Below are 5,485 nucleotides of genomic sequence, written 5' to 3'. Positions count from 1 at the left end.
GTGGCAAAGGATCAGCAAGAGGGTGAGGGAACAGAAGAGGTGGCAAAGCAAGGGTCAGCAGCCAGAGGCTGAGTTAGGGAGCCAAAGAGGATGCAAGTCCAAAGAGAGGCAAAGGGGTGGATAATAATAGAAGCCTTCAACAGGAGGGCGAGACAGAGGAAGGATCCACACCAATCAACAGGGTCAGACAGCAGGATGCATGGAAAGCAGGACTGGCAGCAGGTGAGTGATATCAAGTAGAAAAAATTACCATATCACTTAAAGTTTTTAAATTTTAATTTCAAAATTATTTCGTTTAGCGATTAAAAGAGTATATACTTCTTTCATGTGGAAAAGCCATTAGGGGTTTTAATAAGAAAATGTGATTTTTCCAAGTTGTTGCGTTTAGAGTCATGATTTTCAGGAACACAGTCATAATTGCAAAGTAAGGACTTATCACAATACTTGAAAGCAAGCGTATTTGTGAGATACTTCATTTTTCTAAATATATTTAAATGACTTTCTACCATATTTGCATTCATGCATCATAGTATAGGCTTCAAGGTCTTGGATAGCTGAGTTTAATACTTTGATCTACCCATCCAACTTTTTTTTTTAGCTGTTGGGTTTGCACAAGGACCTGCTCTCATCTCTCCATGCCACCACCCAGTTCACCATCTAAATACCTTGCCCTGGAGTCCAATATTCCTGCTGATCAATACAACACAAAATTTTCATTGTATAAATATGCAGTCAGCACCTTGATCTTGCAATTTGCAATTAGTGGAGGATTTAATGATGGTAATGCCATCGAACATTAAGGTACATGTTTTCATTTTGTTTTGTTGGAGATTGCCATTTATCAAGCCAAGCCCAACTGTTGTCAAGGTCTTGCTGTAATTGGACAAACACTGCTTCAGACCTGAGGTATTGCAAATGATGCTGAGCCTTACACAATTATCCCCACTTTTGGCCTTATAACAGAGGGACGACACAACCTGGAGGAAGTCGACTGGTGATGTTCTGTGGCTGAGATGACTGACCTCCAGTACCACAACCATTTTCCTCGAAATGACTCCAACCAGTCGACATTCGTCTGCAGCACCCATAGATCACAGCACTGTCTATGACACCCACTTTGCTGATGATCAGTTATAGACTGACAAGGGGGTTATTGACCAGTTTGGATTTGACCTGCTTTTTGTGCAGAGGTCTCAACTGGGTAACGTTTCAGATAGATGCTAGCGTCATGACTATAACTAGTGCAGTTACTTCTAGAATATAAAGGAAGCCAAAACGTTGTCAGGGCCCCATAGCCTTTGCAGTATCCAGTGCCTTCAGTCATTTCTCACAATCATGTAGAGTGAATCCATTTGGCTAGAGACTGGCATCTGTGTTGGTGGGATAGATCACCCACTTGGCACTTGTGGCTGAAGACAACAGAACATGCTTCAGCCTTGACATTTGCATTGATGGCCTCCTGGATCATTAAAGATCTGAATATTTGTGGAGCTCTGCACCTCCAACAATTTGTTGAATTGTTCGTCACCATTCAAGATGGAACATAACAGGATTACAGAGGATAAATCTGATCCACTGATTTTGGAATTGCTTAGCTGTCTATCAGATGCTTAGCACACAAATTAGTCCTTTGCTGTAGCTTTAATAAGTTGACCTCTCATTTTTAGTCATGCCTGGTGTTGGTCCTGGGATACCCTCCTGAACTCTTCATTAAGCCAGGGTTGAGCCCCCTGGCTCAGTGGAACAATAGAGTAGCAGATACGGTCGGCCATGAGGTATCAAATTGTGGATGAATGCAACACAACACCTCTTGAAGGCCCAATTTTGAGTTGCTGTATCTGCTAGAAGCCTATTCCATTTAGCACAGTGGTAATGCCACACAACACAATGGGCAGTATTCTTAATTTGAAGGCATCACCACAAGGACCATGTGTGGTCACTGTCATGGGCAGATGAATTAGCTTCAGTTAATTTAGAGAACATAGGAACAGGAGTAGGCCATTCAACCCCATTCAATGGGATTATAGCTGATCTGTCGCTTAATTCCAAATACCTGTCTTTGACCCAAATGCATTAATACCTTTGCTTAACAAAAACGTGTCTCAGATTTAAAATTAACAACTGATCTAACGTCAACTGCAAAGGTTTACCAGGCTGATTCCAGGGATGGTGGGACTGATGTAGGAGGAGAGATTGACTAGGTTAGGATTGTTTGCGCTGAAGTTCAGACAAATGAGGAGGGATCTTATGGAGACTTAAAATTATAAACAGGACTAGACAGGGTAGATGCAGGGAGGACGTTTCTGATGGTAGGTGTGTCCAGAACCAGGGGTCACACTGAGGATTCAGGGTAGATCATTTAAGATGTAGTTGAGGACATATTTCTTCACCTAAAGAGTGGTGAGCCTGTGGAATCCATTACCACACGAAGTAGTTGATGTCAAAACATTGAGTGCATTCAAGAGGTGGCTAGATATAGCACTTGGGGCGAATGGGATCAAAGGTTATGGGAAGAAAGTAGGATCAGGCTAGTGAGTCTGACGATCAGCCATGATAGTCGTGAATGATGGAGCAGGCTCAATAGGGCCTAATGGCCTCCTCCTGCTCCTATATTTTTATGCTTCTATTTGTGGGAGAGAGATTTTCAAACCTTTACCATCTTATGTGTACAGGGCCAAGTACATCTTCCCTCTAGATGGTTCCCTCAACACTTATCAAAACTATGTCCTTAAGGTCACAACCAATTGATTAGTAATGGTGCTGCGGAGCCACTCTAAAGGAATTCAGTGTCCGCCACCAAGAGTACATTGTGCCCTTGCAACCCTCAATGTTTCCTCGAAGTGGCGCTGACATTAAGAAAAATGGGTTCATCAGTGGGTGGTAGTTTTATGCAGCGGTAGGTCGGAATCAGGAGGCGATTTCTTGATTTGTGTTTGAACAGATACTATGAGACTTCGTGGGGGTCCATGGTCAGTGTTGAGGACCCCTGGGGCAAATCCTTACAAACTGCAGATCACTGTGCTGCCATGTCGGGTGTCTGGGACAGTGTCTGTAAGGTATGATCCTATGAGGTTTGGATGAGGAAGTGAATATACTATTGCCATATTTGCAGATGACACAAAAACAGCTGAGAAGGCAAATGATGAGGATGATACAAGTCTGCAGAGGGATAAAGGCAGATTAAGCAAGTGGGCAAAAACTTGGAGATAGAATATTGTGTTTGAAAGTGAGAGGTTATGCACTTTGGTAGGAAGAATACAGGAGATTTTTTTTAAAAAAAATGGACAAAGACCTCAGAAAGCTACAGAACAAAGGGATTTGGGAATCCTCAACCATGAATCACAAAGAAACTAACATCCAAGTTCAGTAGGTAATAGGAAAGGCAAATGGAATGTTGACCTTTATTTCAAAGTGAATGGAGAATAAAAGTAAGGTTTTGTTAAACCTAAACTAAAAGGCCCTAGGTAGACAACTGTTGGAATACTGTGAAGTTTTGGCATTGCAGGTAGCCCAGAGAAGGTTCGCTAGTCTGATACCAGGTATTGAGTGATTGTCTTAAGAGGACAGGTTGAGCAGGTGAGCCTGTACGTGTTGGAATTTAGAAGAACGAGGCGCAACTTACAAAGCACACACGATTCTTAGGGCATTTGACAGGGTAGGTACAGAAAGGATGATCCCTCAAAAGAATGATGGACAAGAGGGCATAATCTCAGAATAAGGGATCGCACATTTAAGACAGACATGATGAATTTATTCTCTCAAATGGTAGTGAATCTGTGGATATCTTTTCTGCAGAAGGCAGTCAAGGCTAGCTTGTTAAGTAGATTCAAGGCTGGGATAGACAATTTTTATCAGTAAGGGAATCAAGGGTTGTAAGTGGAGTTGAGTCATCATATTAATGATGGTCTCATTGAATGGCAGGACAGACTCAAAGGGATGAATGGCTGACTTCTACTTGCGTATCTTATGGTCGTGTGAGAATGACTAGATCAGGCTGTTGCTCAACTAGTCTGCGAGAGCGCACACAAGCCTCCCTCCCCCTGCAATTTTAGCACAAGCCTACAGACGTTAACAAGTAGGTCTTTGCAGAGTCAACATGGTTGTGACACCAAGGCACTAGAAGTGACAATAATACAAAGTGCATGGTCCACTCAGTTTCAGTCCTTTTACCAGACTGTTATAATTAGATGCAATGGAGTGGCTGGCTAGATCTTTTCAGGAGGCATTTAAGAGACAACCACATTGTTGTGGCTCAGGAGTCACAAGTCAAACCAGGATGATTTCCTTTTCCCAAAGGACATTAGTGAACTAGACAGTCACAATCAGGCTAGTTTGCTTCAAAAGAAATTGTAGATTTTTATGAATTGAATTGAATTCAAACATGAGTCATGGAGGGATTCAAAACCATACCCCTGCTACCTGCCTCTCTTCAACCATGACAAACTCGTCCTCACTTCTGAAGATGTAAAACATAACTGTTTCCAAATTGTTTCCAAACTGCCAAATTGCAAATGACAATTAGTTAGTTCATAAATCTTTGAATTATGCATTAATTTGAAATAATTAATTCTCCTCATTACTTTGGAGAAACCGGAACTTAAACACACTAATGTGTGCAGAGAAATACTATCATCACCTTCCAAATGAGTCAGCATTAACGAAGTCAAAGACAATCAACTCCCAGAACCTGTAATAAAACAAAAATTCATGTTTCTGAATGAAAGTTCAATGGCAAACATAGAATAAAACTTAATTACTGCAATTTTATCAATAGGTTAGAAAGTAGAAGAAAAACAACACATTGGAAAACTAACATGAATTTTCAGAAATTACACCATTTGTCCATGCAGAATCTAGAAGGCAAAACATTGTGACCATTATGTAATTTAAGTTTTTTTTTGTATTTTGGGGCTGTCTTTAATTCAAGGTACAATTAACAAAGTAATATACTTTATTCTGAAGCCAGTTCGAAAGCAAGCCTGGGAGCTTTGATTGTTAAAGATTAAAAGGACATCCAGATTTCTTTTACTAAAGTTGCAAGGTGTTAAACAGAGATTGGCAGGTCACATGATCCCTTCATGTTCCCTTTAATTAAAAGGCAGCCCCAAAACATTATAGCCTTATAAATCTCATAACTGTAACATGAAGCACATCTCAAAAGTCCCAGAAAAGTCTTGGAGAACACTGGGGCGTAAACACTGCTTTAAGTTATGCATTTACTTCCAAAATAGAAGAGTTGGGATGTCTAAGCACATTTTGAAATGGATATGAAGTCCGCTGTTTCCTAAGAAATCCCTAAAACACTCTCACATCTGCCAGGATCTGGGAGAGGAATTGTAGTTCTAGGCAGTACGTTGCTTTGGCTCACCATGTATACACTTGGGTAGAAGCTCACCATTAGATTGGAATGACTAGAGTCATGAGGAGCTCAGAGATTGTGGCTTTTGCAAGTTTACCTAGCTTGCATGAGAGGAAGAATCCTGGG

At 41.1% G+C, this 5,485-nt stretch overlaps 1 protein-coding gene across 4 annotated transcripts in view; it reads right to left on the bottom strand.

Moving 5' to 3' along the window:
• stat5a (signal transducer and activator of transcription 5a) overlaps positions 1 to 5,485 on the bottom strand; it is a 115,765-nt gene that overhangs the window by 44,010 nt on the left and 66,270 nt on the right. For 3 of the 4 annotated variants that reach the window (XM_048614450.1, XM_048614454.1, XM_048614451.1), the window contains exon 2: positions 4,637 to 4,687. The exons of the other annotated variant lie outside the window; for it this stretch is intronic. The gene's annotated coding sequence lies outside the window, so the exon portion shown is untranslated. The remainder of the gene's footprint in view (positions 1 to 4,636; positions 4,688 to 5,485) is intronic. 4 annotated transcript variants of the gene reach the window in all.

The sequence above is a fragment of the Rhincodon typus genome, chromosome 30 (genome assembly GCF_021869965.1).
Source record: "Rhincodon typus isolate 14 chromosome 30, sRhiTyp1.1, whole genome shotgun sequence".
Classification (NCBI taxonomy): Eukaryota; Metazoa; Chordata; class Chondrichthyes; order Orectolobiformes; family Rhincodontidae; genus Rhincodon; species Rhincodon typus.
The sequence above is the reverse complement of the archived record's forward strand: the minus strand, read 5'-3'. Positions and strand labels throughout refer to the sequence as shown.